The sequence below is a fragment of the Lynx rufus genome, unplaced genomic scaffold (genome assembly GCF_022079265.1).
Source record: "Lynx rufus isolate CCGP_SWC_20201006 ecotype Redwood Valley unplaced genomic scaffold, mLynRuf1.p SCAF_26, whole genome shotgun sequence".
Lineage (NCBI taxonomy): Eukaryota > Metazoa > Chordata > Mammalia > Carnivora > Felidae > Lynx > Lynx rufus.
The window spans coordinates 16,312,413-16,327,846 of NW_025814841.1; the positions used below are offsets into that span (position 1 = coordinate 16,312,413).

The window sequence follows — 15,434 nt, forward strand, 5'->3', positions numbered from 1 at the left end:
TAATGGAAGGATCCCTGATGCTGTTATCACCCAGCTATCGTACCTTGGGCAAATGACTTGATCTCTTTGTGTTTTACCTAATGGTAGTAATAGTTCATACTTACTGGATCATATTGTGATCCAGCCTCGGGGTTACCTTTACTTTCATGGGCTCACTTAATCATGCCAAAAACCCTATAAAGTTGCTTTTCCTATTTATTCATTTTATTTCAGATGGAGAAAGAGAGGCTTATAGAAATAAGATGTGATGTGTTCGACACACAGCTCCTGAGGAAAAGTCAGACTCAGAATCTAAATCTCCTTGACCTCCAAGTCTGTGCTCCTAACCATGTTGTCATGTGACTTTATCTTCATCTATAGAAAGGTGGGTATCAAAGTCCTGCACAACCCAGTTAACTGTACTCTTGTGAAGCTCGGTGAGATAATAAATAATCAACACAGTGTTTCAAACCTAGGACGTCCATCCCAGCACACAAGACTGCAGCTTATTGAGGTTAGCCCTCAAAGTACTGACCACGGATTTCCACACTACCATTCTTCCACTTGTCCTAGGGACCCCTCTTTGGGTTTATGGATGTTCTGGGATATGGGTTTGGAGATGTTCTAAGTATCTTATAAAGTTATCCTTCCTGATGGTCAGTTGTTGATAAATCTGTCTACACTTCAATAATACCTTTACTGTGGTCCTTAGCTGAGTCCATTCACTGTTTTTCCTTGAGCCAAGGCATTTCTTTCTCCTCAGGTTCCCAGAGTCCCATCTGATCATCAAAGTAACCTGTTCCTCCTCTCTAATTCCTTCACTAGACTCTCTATTTTATCACATGAATCCTCCTCCTGACCAACACCCCCTATTTTCATTTGCTTTCATAAAGACTTTGATGGTCCATTAAACTCAGAGTTAGAATTAGTATCAAACAAAAAAACTAGTCTCGTTTCTTTGAAGTCAAGGAAATCTCAAACTTCAAACACTCTTAGGAAGTGTGGAGAAGTAAGTGCATGGAAGAAAAGAAAGATGAGCAAAACAGTCGTTTCTATAATAAATCAGGTTGAATGCTCATATCCTGTCACATATGTGAAAGTGCTTGGAAAACTGAAAAATGATCCAGAAATGCAAAGGAATGTATAAACTGAATCCCCTCAAGACTGGGTGAATGTTACTCAAATACTCTGATTTAGTGATATTTTCTAAGATTCTTCATCAACATAAGTCACAGGAATTACATTATGTAAGCAACAGGCACACACACTTGTGATTAATTAGAAGAGCCCTTAATAATACTGTATAATTCTGCAGGTGAGCATATTGGTTAACAAATATACAATGTAAAACAATACTCTGTGGTACATCAAAATTTATACACATTAAGCCTTTATCAACTTATTTAGAAACTAACTCATATGATAATGGCCCAAATAGCATTAGACAGTTTCACTGCATTTTTTTTTGAGTGAGAATAAAGTGCTATCTTTAAAAGAAAAAAGTTGAACTGAAAAGATATTGAAAACAAAATATCCATTTTTGCTGCAGATGTTAAAAATGGAATAATCAAATATAAAATGAAATAAATATTCATGAGTCATGATTCATCTCCCTCACTTGATAGGAAACTGATATGTCTCTATGGTAACAGTGAAACTGCCATCCGGGAATGAGCACTTCGGTGTGTGTGTGTGTGTGTGTGTGTGTGTGTTTTCATGAACATATAATTTCAGAAGCATGTGATTAGGAAGAAGGAAGAAGCTAAAATGAACTGTCACTAGGATCAGTTGAGGTAAAGGAAAACAATGGGACCAAAGAAAAATCTAAGTGGAGAGATGAAGAAACAATTGGGAAGTGATTAAAAAGAAGACAAACAAACAAAAAAAAAGCATTTAAACAAAAAGAAAAGAAGACTTCATCCAAGGACAGGAGTTAGAATTCTCCATTATGAAAAATGAGGGTTTTCTTTCAAGTCTCTGAAGTTGAGCAGGAAGGTATAAGAACAGTGGTTGAATCGTTCAGGGTCACAGAACCAGCAGCAGATGTTCAACTCTGTCTCATGATACTAGAGAAGAATTTCACTGTTGCAGGGTTGCTGATTTGGGTTAGGAGAGGAGAAACAATGGGGTGAAACGATTGGATTTGGATAGGTTAGTAGGTTTCACCCAGAGATTCCAGCTAGTAGGGTAAAGACAAAGAGGTGTTTCTCATACTTCAAGTCTCTGAGTTAGTGTTGGGAAAATAGGGGTATGGCAGGCTTTGGAATCACTAGGCAATGCAGGAGCACTCCCCATGTCTTACAGGAGGGAACCCAGGAGAGGTGATGCAGCAGGGACTCTAACAGCTGAGGGCAGATAATTGGAGCCCTTATGGAAGAGCAGGATTGGGTTCTTCTTCTGTACTAATCTTCCAACATCTTCAGATTTAAGGAACTGCCCACCTCCTTTCACTGGAAGAATCCTCTACTGGAGGGATGAGGAACTTGAGAAGATCCATCCAAATTTTCCAGGGACTCAAGTCTCTGCTGATATTTTTGTTATTACCGATACTCCTAGTCCTAAAAGAATCAGGCAGGAGACCATGTTGTAGAGATGTTGATTCCAAAGTTGATGTCCTGTTTTCTTTCCCTTACATCACAAGCAAAGTGAAGAACATTGTCCTAAGGTGTGTTGGTGTCTCAAGATCTGAATAGTTTTGCCTATTTCTTCCTTCATAAAAAAATAAATAAGTAAAACATTACCTTGGGGCACCTGGGTGGCTCATTTGGTTAAGCATCTGACTCTTGGTTTCAGCTCAGGACATGATCTCATGGTAGTGAGATTGACCCTTCCAGGCTCGCGGTGGGCATGGAGCCTGCTTGGGATTCTCTCTCCCCTTCTCTCTCAGCCCTCCCCTGCTCATACTCATGTGCTTGGTCTCTCTCTCTCTCTCTCTCTCAAAAATAAGCAAATAAATAAGTAAAAATAAAACAAAACATTACCAGAAGAAGGATTCCTGAATGATTTGGTAGTCTCTTATTAGGCAAATTTAAATTTTTATTGAATTATTACCTCTATGTTACTTCAAAATGAAATAATGCTGGAAAGTTTATAAGAAATTACTATTTGGAAATGTATGTTTGCACTTCATCCTCCTTTTTCACTTCAGCACTATCATATTCTATTGTTCTTGGTCCCTCCATTCCAGAGTCCCTAAGGATCAGTTTCTCAGAGACTAAACATCTGGTTTTCTGGAAAAGTTACAAAGAGCCATTAACTTGGCTGTGCAGGACGAGGTTGAGGGAATAGGAAGAAGGATGTCTGATTATTCCATATACAGATTTTTTTCAACTAATTTCCAGCTCCATCCCTCACTATGGCCAGTCAATATGCCTAGTGTCTCAAGTTCCAAATCTCCAGTAATCTGTAGGGGAAAACCTGCTTTTTAGTATTGGCTCCAGCTGTAAAGGCCTAGGTTTCAATTTCCTTTTACCCACTAGGTTAGCTGCCACCCCACTATTTCCTTTCTGCATGTTAACATTTGTTGACATTTTTTCACTTTCATTCCCGCTCATTTTCTCTTTGTCGTTAGGATTTATACTTTTTTTCAAAAAACAGTATTTATATTTTAATATTATTTCCATTGAGAGCAGAGATAAACACAATTTTCCGTGTTTGAGTAGAAGTCTTAAACTGATGAGCTACCTACTATAATGTGGAGAAATATTTAGGAAACTATTTGCTGGATTTCTTGTCTCTAAGTCCCTCTGAATTACGTAGCAGGCAGCGTGCATGTCTCATTTTTCCATTACAGTCATTCCTTAGTACCTAGACTTTGTGGCTAATCTTTTCCCTCACCTGGAGAGATGGGAAGAAGGACGTCAGAAAGCTTGGATGAGGTCTTTCTCTTGAGCTCTAGAGCCAGTTATATCCAACTGCCTTCCAGTCCTCTCCACTTGGAATTCCCAGAGACAACTCAAAACTAAAATATTCCAGCTTGACTTAGCCCCATCCTATCCAGCACCCAACCTCTTCTCTTGCTTTATTGGCTACCTCAGCAAATGGTATCACTCTCTACCCACTTTTCAAAGACAGGTACCTAGAACTCATCCTCATATCCTTACTGTTTCACTCCCCTCCTCAGCATGCAAATGATTGCTAACTTCTTCTATCCATCTACTCCCCCAGTGTGGCTCACCTGTTTCCTCTGTGTTTTTTGACTCTACCTTTCCAGCCTCCTTCATGTCATACTTACATTCCAGCAACAGCTTTCTCCGAGCTAGTCGCTGTCTTTATGTGTTTCCCATTCCAGTTGGTTATCTACACTGAACTCAGAGTGCTTTCTAAAGCATAAGTTGGATTTTTTTAATCTCCTTATTTGAAACACTATAATGCCTCTCCACTGTGCTCAAAATAAAGTACAAATTTCATGTCATGATCTGGTCCCCTTTTATCAAATGCCTAGCCTTACCTTTTGACACTTTTCTTCATTTTACTATCGAGCCCTTCTTTTAGTTTCCTGAATGTGCCACACTCTCTTTCACTGCTGGGATTTTAACATGCATTTTTCTTTTCTTCCTGGGACATCATTTTTTCCCCCTTTCCTGCATAATCCAGGGAGCAATTGTTGAGTTAGCTGTTACGTAACTCTTACGTAACCTTCAAGACTACATTTAGAGGGCATTTACCCCTCAGATGATTCTCTGATATCCCTCCATGAAAAAGTAGTTATTCTTCCCATGTATTTCATTAACTTTCTGTTTATTTATTTCAGCATTTATCATTTTGTATCGAGTCTCTCCCACTAGACGGTAAATTATTTCAAGGCAGGGACTGTATCTTGTTTTCTATCGTATCTCTGATACCACCATTTTTAGCATTATAGTAGAGCCATATAAATGCTTATTAAATGGATTAATGAAATAACATAAGAACCTGGTTCAGTGGCATCCACTTTGTTACTGGTCTTGTTCTGATCATATATTCCAGTCCTGTTATCTGTCTGTCTTTCTCTCTTCCTCTCTCCCTCTCTCTAGTTCTAGTTCTAATTTACTCTCAGATTCAAGCTTCATTCTCTGGGTCTGGGTTCTTATCAAACCTCAGGACCAGGATCTGTGTGCTTGCTGAGATTTCGATTATATATTCATTATTAAGCAGTATTTATTAAACATCTATAGTGAGTTAGGTATAGAGCTCATTCAAAGATACAGCAGAGAATAAGATTGACTTAATCTCCACATTCACGGAACGAAGATTCTAACTGGAGAGTATTGGAGGCAGTACTGGAGGCAGTTGGAGGCAGTATTGGAGTAACTTGCCTTTTAGTTTCACAGATACATAGGTGGAGAGAAATAGTGTCTCAGAAGCTGCACTTCATGAATTATACCTAGGATTGTCATCCTCACTTGGACCTGATTTAGATGAGGAGATGTTGGCCTTTGAACTGACACTATGTTAGGATGCCATGATAGGATGCTATAATAGGAACCTTGGTAGGGAGATGAATGTATTTTGCATGTGGAATGGATATAAATCATTGGGGACCAAAGGACAGCCTATGGAAGACAGACTTTAAGATGGCACCCATTATTCCCACCTCCTGGTGTTCACATCCTTTTATAATTACCTCCACTTGAGTGTAAGTAGGACCTGTGACTTGCTTCTAGCCAATGGAATATGAAAAGGTGATAGGATGGTACTCCTGTGATCCTGTTATGAAAAACTCCATCTTGCTAGCAGACTTATTTTAGAGACTTCCTCCCTTGTTGAATTTGAAGATGGAAGGGGCCATGTTAGGAGGCTCACATGGCAAGGAATCGTCTCTAGGTGACAGCAAGAAGTTGCGACTCATTCAGTCTTACAGTCACAAGGAAATGAATTCTGCCAACAGCCTAAGTGAACTTGGAAGTGAAACCGAATCAAGCCTCCAGATGTAACCCCAGTCCCGGCTGACGTGCTTAATTGCAGCCTAGCAGAGGATGGAGCTAAGCCTGCCTGGACTACTAACTCACAGAAACTGTGAGATAACAACTGTGTGTTGTTTGCAGTTGCTAAGTTTGTTCTGCAGCAACAGAAAACTAACACGGGGAGAAAGATAACAAGCAAGTAAACATAAAGAGTGTGAATTGGGTTAACACATGAAGGAAACAAATAAGGTGATATTATAGAAAATTTAGACTGTGGCTACTTTAAATGGAACATGGCTACTTTAAATGGAACAATCAGGAAAGGTGTCTCTTGAGGAGATGTTATGTTGACAGAGGGGAGCTAGAAATCTTGGGATGGAAATAGAGGATGACATGTCAGCAGAGAGAATTTTTGATGCAGATGCTCTGAAATAGGAAACAGTTTGACACATTGGAGGAATCAGAGGCCACTGTATAAGAAAGAAGGAGAGTGGTAGCCCCAGTGTGTAGATTTTTGGACCAAGTACTAAGGAATTCAGACTTCATTTGTAGTGCACTGGGAAGTCTGTGAAGGACTGTTAGCAGAAGAGTGACAAGATTTACCCTCTATCTACCCTGTGAAGAATGGATTAAATTGGGGGCCTTAGGATAGGGCAAAGATGAAAGTGATATAGTCATTTAGGAAGCTATTGTCGTTAAGGATTGATCATGACTTGGATGGAGGGGGTAGAAGAAGAGATACATATGGCTCAGGGGTCAAGGTAAACACAGCCTCTTCATCACGTATGTAAGGCCTTTCCTGGTCCGGCTCCCAATTACCTCTCCACCTTCCACTCTCTTCCCTTTGTGAGCTTCTGTCCCTGCACACTGAATTTCTGCCAAGTTCTTGATGTCATCTATCTCTGAAGTCTACAAGGCCTGACTGAAGCTCCCTGTTTTTACAGTGCCCTTCATTTCATACTTTCCCTCTGGGCAGCTCTCAGGCCCTTGGGTATCTACTATGTCTATCTGTCCATCCTGATGCTTCTTAAAGCTCAAGCTTGCTGAAATAACAATGAAGGAAAAATATTAAAAGAAGCAAGGAAAACTAAAAAACATCTTGCAAAACATTATTCCAGTAAAATTAACATTCAAGTCATTTTTTTTGGATTTGTCAATTTCTCTGTTATTTTGACCCCTTCTCCAGTTGTGGTGAATTCTGAATATTCCTATTTATCATGTTTAGGAAGAAGCAAGAGAAAGTGGAACAGCCTGTGTACCAAAACAAAGAGGGGAAAAGCCCTGTAATTGATCACATTTACATTCCTAGAAAGAACACATTTGCAATTTAACCTGCCCTCTGGAACATGAAAAAGGAAAAGAATAAACAACTCACTGATGTACATCTACAAAGGCTATTTTGTTTCTCATTTTGTTCAGCATATTTCAGGGTTTCTGAGGGATGGATATAAACTAACATGGGGTGAGTAACCGTATTTAACCAGGTAACAATTTTCATCTGAATTAGACATTAATGTGGCCCCGTTTAAAGAAAAACAACACGTTTCTATCCATATTTTTAATCCACTTGATTTTATTTGAAATAATACAAGAAATTTTTCCAAATTTTTTTTTTTTAAGTATTGAATTTCACAGATGGTTGTACCCAGTCATTGTGAGGCAGTTATTATGTTGTGGTGATCTGGAAATGTTTTCACTTGTCAGAATGTTCCAGACTCTTAATCATGGTACTTAAAGCCCTCCCCCTTGGGTCCAACCTAACTCTCCAGCCCCTTGGGCCTCTATTCCCATTCTTGCCTAATCCCTGGAATCTTGCAACACCAGACCACTGATTATTTATTCCCTCTTATGCACCATCCCTTTTCATGCTTATAATTTACCTAATCTTATTCAAAATGCAAATTATAATTTAGTGGATCTGGAGAAAAGCCAGAGACTCTACGCTGCTAACAACATCTCTGGTAATGCTGATGCTGCTGGTTTGTGTGAGATTTTCCAGGAGCAAGGATTAGGTAGTCTAACAATTTTATTTCTGATCATGCCGTCCAACCTTGCAGATTCCTTCTACATGGACACTCTAGCCATGAGACAACTCCAACTCATTCTCCTATCTTCAGGCCAAATCTTACCTCCTTATCCTTACGTGAAACCTTTTTCCTGCTAAGAGAGCGAATTAATACCTTCCTACTCCAGTGGCTTTCCCTTACACTTAGGATAACATTTAAAGTCCATACTAGGCTTACAAGGGCTATGTCTCCAATCCCTTTTCCTCATACTTTCCTCTTGCTTACTCCCACACTGCTCTTGTTCTACCTGCAATCGGCCAAGCATGCACTCGTTTTAGGGGAATTTTTCTTTTAATTGCTCTTCCCATCACATGTCCTCATGGCTTGGTCTCTCATTTTAGTCAAGGCTTTGGTCAAACATCCCTTCCTCAAACAGGCCACTGCATTGAGTTGACCCTTACACATAGCTGCCTAGATGAGATTGAAATGGAGGCTGAAATGTAGCCTCTGTTTGGCTTCATAGGCAAGATTAATCTGATAGCAGAGGACAGAAGAGGTAGACAGACAAATCAGAAAACTCTTGCAGTTGAACCAAAAGTGAGAAAAGGAGGACTAGGGTAATTGCTATGGAAACAGGGAGCCATGCTGGTGCCCAGGAAGGGCTGCAAATGCCTGGAGAAAAATGCCCAAATGTGCCCTATAATGCAACTGTCCAGCTTTCAGATTGGTCTTCCTTGACCACTCAGTTTAAAATAGCAAACTGCTGACTATTTCTATCCCCTCACTCTGCTTTAGTTTTCTTCCAAAAACAATGGCTCAGATATTTTATTATATATCTTATTGATTTGTTTTTGTTGTTTGTCTTTGCAACTTTGAATGTCAGTTCAATGAAAGAAGAGGCTTTTTCTCTTTTGTTATTGCAATATGTCTAGTGCCTCGAATAGTGTATGGTATAAAAATAAACATTATACAAATATTAACTGAATAAATTGATGAATGCTCAGAGCTTCCTTAAAACAGAATAGGGACATAGATGACAGATATAGGCTCAAGTCTCAACTTTTCTACTTGCTAGCAAGTTACTTCTCTTCTTTGGAAATGTTTCTTCATCTATCAATGGGAATAATAGTAATACATGACTCATTGGAGGGTGGGTGTAATGACATGGGATAATAAATGCAAAGTTCTTAATTTATTACCTGGTACTTCACATTTATCACACCCTATTGCAGTTGTTTACTTTTTGTTTTTCCTCTTGGCTATGAGCTCCATGAGAGCTCTTATTACAGGGCTTATTAAGTACCTAGAAAAGGGGTGCCTGGGTGACCCAGTCTGTTAATCCTCTGACTCTTGGTTTCAGCTCAGGTCACAAACTCACAGTTCGTGGGATTGAGCTCCACATCAGACTCTGCATTGACAGTGCAGAGCCTGTTTGGAATTCTCTCTCTCTCCCTCTTTCTCTACCCCTCCCCTACTCTCTCCCTCTTTCTCTGCCTCTCACACACTCACTCTCTCTCTCTTTCAAAAATACATACATTTTAAACTAAAAAGTATTTAGGAAAACCTATTTTCAATAACTCATTCATAAACATTATTTTTGGGGCTACTGCTCTGTACCACGTACTCTGCTCTGACACTGGAAGGACTCAACAAAGATGCAGACATGGGGTGTCATGTAGCTTCTGTGAAGTGAGGGAGACAGACATAAACAAAAACAAATAAGAAAACTTCTATAGTTTGTAATATTGTGAGAAAGAAACAGAGAACTGTCGGGGCGCCTGGGTGGCTCGGTCGGTTAAGCGTCCGACTTCGGCTCAGGTCATCATCTCACGGTCTGTGAGTTCGAGCCCCGTGTCAGGCTCTGTGCTGACAGCTCAGAGCCTGGAGCCTGTTTCAGATTCTGTGTCTCCCTCTCTCTCTGCCGCTCCCCTGTTCATGCTCTGTCTCTCTGTCTCAAAAATAAATAAACGTTAAAAAAAAAAAAGAAACAGAGAACTGTCATAGAATGACCTTAAAGGAAATATTTCTTTAACGTTTTTGTGGGGTGAAGATTGTAAGTAATATTTGTATTTGTTTATTTTAAATACCCACTGATAACCCATTGTATTTTATTAGCAATATCCTCTTCTTTGTCAATCACATATATGATAGGTGTTGGGGCTACTTGCAATCATTCTGATAAATTTCTCAGGTATGTGGATCCTGGTCAGTAGAAGGTGAGATGATGTTTATAGACCTGTTGTTTCTAGCTCTACCCTTCCAGAGCAACCAATTCTCTGACTGCCCCAGAACTTCTGTGGGAGAAGCATGTGATGTGTAATACAGAACTGTTTCTGGGCTATATAAGGGTCCTGAAAGTCAAGAGAAGGCACATTTGGTGGGTTTAACTAAGGAGAAGTTAATGAGCAGATCACTGTGGTGTAGATGGGGTTAAATGAATGATCAATTCTACTGAAGTATCGGGGACTGACCACAGAGGGAGCATTACTGCCCATAGGTAGGAAGGGGCAAGAGAGGAGCATGTGTTGCCAGAGCAAGGAGAGCTGGGGTCACTGGTAAGAACTACTCTATTGAATATTAGTAAAAAATGGGAAGGGCAATGTCCCCAGGATGGAGAGAATTGTAAAACCTTTATATGGTATGGTTGTATCCCATATATAGAATGGGAGAATCCCAGGAGGTGAAGGGTGAACTTTCTGAGCACTCTGTTTGATCCTTTTCCTTTTTGGAGTGTTTCTCTCCTTTCTTCATTCTCATTCATCTTACCACTCCCTTTAGTGGTCACAGCTGTCAAAACACTCCTACATCTTTCTCTTCCATTCCTTCCCCATGTTCTTTTAGGAAAAACTCTCTTTTCTAATTCTCTTTGTTGACAGACACGAAAATACATTATTTGAAAAACCCATGCTATAAACTATCTCTGGCATTAAGTGATTCTTTGACTACTCTTTATATATGAGCTGAGCAATTTTTATCCATCTTTTTTCCCCAGACTAATTGAGTTCAATATTCCTGAAATGATCTAAAAGATAACAGAGGATTTTTTGGTTAAATGTTCAAAATGGAAAATGAATTAAAGTGTTATTCTTTGAGATGTGTTGAATAACTTCCACCAATGCAATAAGCATACAATTTAAAAATAGCAATCTTTTTCTCAAATAGTATGCCATTTTAATACAACAAAAATGAATTTAGATTTACTTATACTTGGGAGTGATTCTGTGAGCAAAAATATGGCATTTATTAGTTCTATTTTTAGCAGCATGACTTCTCTTTATTTGTCTTCTACTTTGGAATGTATGTTATGTATATAGTAATTTATGCATTCATAGTTGAGTTATGCCATTGACTATTAGGTTAATTCATTTATAAAAAAAAAGAAATGTGTGAGACACTATACTACCCTTTATAATAGTTGAAACAGTTGCTCATTTAGAGTGGCATATCAGCTCTGTTTTGCTCTCAACATTTAATGAGAGGCAGTCATTTGAATCACTTTCATCAGCCTGAAGCCTGAATTTCCAAATGTTGCATATAAGTGTTCATTGGATTTGTGTTTCATTCTGGTAGAGATGTTCTTCTAATGGATTTTGCCTGCAGCTGGTGGTATTCATTGAGCAATGGTGGAAATCAATTAAATTATCCTCTTTTTCCCCTATAAAAATGATTTAATAAATGTACAAAATTTTAAAGGGAAATATATTTTAATATTAATATAAAATTTAACTTGAATCCACACTCAATCTCTTCTTAATAACTGGATCATTCTTCAGGAAGGTCGATGCAATGATTTCACCAGGTACGATAGATAAAATTTCATTTAGGCCAATTCATTTAATGTAATGGAGACTTTTAATTGTTTGGCACATTCAAAATCTTCCATTGCTTAAGGCCAGAGTTAGAAATAAGGCCATGGAAATTTACTCTTTTTTCTTTTTCCTCCACAAAGAATGCTAGATTTTCTTGGTACATTGTATGCTAAACAAGAAAGAGTAAAAGGAATAGATACGGGACACTGTAGTCTTATAATGCTATAAACTCTTCTTATTTATAGATTACAAATATGTGTACTTTTCCATGGTGAATTAAAATTATTGCTCTAGACTATGCCTATGAAAAAGAAATCCAAAAGTTATGAATAGTTTAGTTTAACAATAATTCTCTAAAACCTCCTGTTGAATCATATGAATATGAGCCTCATTAGAAAAGTTGCTCACAAATTTTTGCCTCATAACTTTTGATTTGCATGAAATCATATTGCCTCATTTGTCAAATCTATTTAAACTGAAGTATGTTTTCCCATTATTGATTTTGATAGGCTAACACTGGAGAATCAGGGTCACAGGATTAAACTCTTGTATGATTATAGCGATTCAGCAAAAGCATGTAATACACAATGCATTGGAAAGACAATCTATTAAATACCTGCTATGTGCTAGACATTAGGATGGAATGCTGGGGATCCAAGAACACATATAACACATTTCCTGTCTTCCAGTGCTTCCACAATTCGGTGGGGGACACAAATAGGTGAGAAATCATTGTATTAATGGGAGAAGTGCTACACTCTTCTGGCTTAGATCTATGGGAGGAGGATGCTTCACTTCCCCTGGAGAAGACATCCTAGAGGAGAAAACATTTCAGCTGAAACTTGAGGGATACAAGAGAATTGTAATGAAGTCAAGCAGAATAAGCATGATACTAGTAGAGGGGCAAAATGTTAAAAATGATCAAAAATGAAAAGTTGTATTTTACTAATTTCAAAATTCTTCACTTAGTTTTTATAACCCTCTGCATCTTGGCCCATTTTTTACTTATCCATATCTCCTTCTACTTCCTGAGAGTCAACTTTTGTTTAAGTAAGTATTCTTCATGGTATCCTGGAGTTGCCACTTTTTATTTTCAGGCTCTATGTACTTGCTTAGGCAAAGCTGCCGTTAATCTGCTTTCTAATCAAACTTCTCCCTCAGGACAAACTCAGGCCTCACTTTCCCATCGAAGCCTTCCATATAGAATTGTACCTTCTCTGGGCTTCTCTTTTAGGATCACATTGCACTCAAGGCAAGCACCCCTTAAATTAACACATAACTAATATTTCTAGTTTATTTTTTCTGAGTAACTTGGGGAACAGCACAGTTTTGATCTGAATCCTGGTGGTGACTCTTTTAATACACAGCCTTGGGTATGTATTTGCTTTCCTTGTAAAATGGGGATAATAAAACATATCTTGAAGCGTTTTTATGAGGATAAAGTGAAAAAGGGATATATTGAAAATGCTGTTGGCAGTGCAGAGTTGGAATCACCTAGAAACCATGGGAAATAGAGGTGGATAATCTTTATAAAATATAAAATGTATAAAAAAATGGGTCAAAATGAGAGACATCGAAATGAGATGCAAAGACTTAGTAAAATGACACAATAGATATTCTTTTTATGGATTATGTTGTGTATTTCAGTGGCATAGGGAAAATTGAGGGGATATAGTCCAGGAATTAAGAGAATATCTAGTAGGTTAGTAATTGCAGGTAAAAGGTTTTGTGAAAAGTGCAAAAGGATATATTGCAATGGGATCTAGCATCTGGAGTACTTACTGTGTGTCAGTATTATCTGGTATAAGCATTCCAGTGTATATATCATTCGAACCTTACCATGATCTTATTATCACTTTCATTTTAAAGCTTATCTATTTTATTTATTATTTATTTATTTATTTATTTATTTATTTATTTATTTATTTATTTATTTTGAGTGAGAGAGAAACAGGGGAGAGGGGGAGAGCGAGAAGGAGAGAGAATCCCAAGCAGGCTCTATGTTATCAGCGCAGAGCCTGATGTGGAGCTCGATCCCACAGACTGTGAGATTGTGACCTGTGTTGAAGTCAAGAGTAGGACGCTTAACCAACTGAGTCACTCAGGTGCCCCATCACTTTCCTTTTATGTCTATGGCAACTGAGGCCCAGAAAGGTTGGATGAAAAAAGAAGGAAAGAAAGAAAGAAAGAAAGAAAGAAAGAAAGAAAGAAAGAAGGAAAGAAAAGTTGAGTGACTTGCTCAAAATTATGCACTTAGTATGCCAGGGTTTAAACAATAAGCTATTTCTTAACTCTACAGAATACCTACAATCACCCTTAGCACAGAGTGTTCATTTAGAAGAGGTAGTTTTTGAGTGTATAAGAATCTTGCATAGTTGGCAAATTTAAATTCTGGCTTATTGAAGTCTCAAATTATGAGCCTCCCATCATAGAAGGCACAATTATATTTTCAAAGTAAATAATCTCTGTGAAGAAAAGGATAAACTGTGTTCAAAGTCCTAACACATTAAAAGTATTAAGGATAATGAAGAATAAGGAACTTGAGTGGCTCAGTTGGTTGAGTGTTTGAACTCTTAATTTTGACTCAGATCATAATCCCAGCATCGTGGAATTGAGACCTGCATAGGGCTCCACTCCAAGCATGGAGCCTGTTCAAGATTCTCTTTCCCTTTGCCCCTCTCCCCCATTTGTGGTTTCTCTCTCTCTCTCTCTCTCTCTCTCTCTCTCTCTCTCTATATATATATATATATATATATAATGTTTATATATGAAAGGAAGGAAGGAAGTCAAGGTAAAAATAACACGTATCAACTGGAATTTACTCCTAAATGCCAACAAAGACTCTGAATGAGTGAGGCTTGAGCACATACACATGGAACACTCCATTTCCCTAAGTTTCATAGGCATCAATTTCTTGACACCTAAGCAGTCTGCTTTTGTTCTTCCCTCCGTGTCCAGCCTGGGATTAGAAATCAGCCTCACCTGGGATTCCAGCCTCAACTCTGTAAACTATGGCCTCCATAGGGCTCTAGAGGCCGCTCAATACAGCTCCCTATTTATATGCTTGTATGTGGAGCAGAGGGGAAAAGGAAGGTGGTTTCACCAGGAAGAAAGTTTTCTTCTGTGCCTTAGACATGACAGAGTGGGCGTAGTCACTCAACGAATTGCATCCCTTGTCTCACTTTCTCCTCCTTTGACTGAATTATAAATAATTTAAATGCACTATATTCTTTCATATGGTTCATAGTTTTTAATAGAAAATTTCTTAATAGAAATTTTGGTGTCAGGTGAACGATATTGAGTCCTCTCTCTGCTACTTCCTGAGATTTAAGGAAAGATATGTAATTGCTATATAGCCTCGGTTTGACTTGTAAAATAGGGACTATAATAGTACTTGCTTCTTGGACTGTTTATGAGATTCAAACTAAAAATTATATGTAAAAACAGTGGTGTCTATACCTTGGTAACCCCTTAGTAGAAATTCTCTATTGCCATCAAGATTTTGCTCAGTAAATGCTTTTTGAGCTCAGTTACTAATTTATTCTCTCCTATGTAAAACAGCTATCATTGCAAATTTATAGTCAATTTAGGATCTGTAAAACAGCAAGAAGAGACATTAGGATTATTCAACAATAAAGTGAGAATAAATGCATATATTTTCTTGAATTCTAAGGCCAATTTCTTTTATTCATACTTTGCTCACAGACATGTCTTGGGGTTAAATATAGATGATAATTTTACCCCAGTTCAAATAT

At 38.2% G+C, this 15,434-nt stretch overlaps 1 long non-coding RNA gene across 1 annotated transcript; it reads left to right on the forward strand.

Annotated features, from left to right (window-relative positions):
* Positions 1-219: 219 nt before the first annotated feature.
* Positions 220-7,191, forward strand: LOC124519075 (uncharacterized). The gene is made up of 2 exons (XR_006963983.1): positions 220-364; positions 7,090-7,191. It is a non-coding gene; the product is annotated as an uncharacterized LOC124519075 (long non-coding RNA).
* The last annotated feature ends 8,243 nt before the right edge of the window (positions 7,192-15,434 follow it).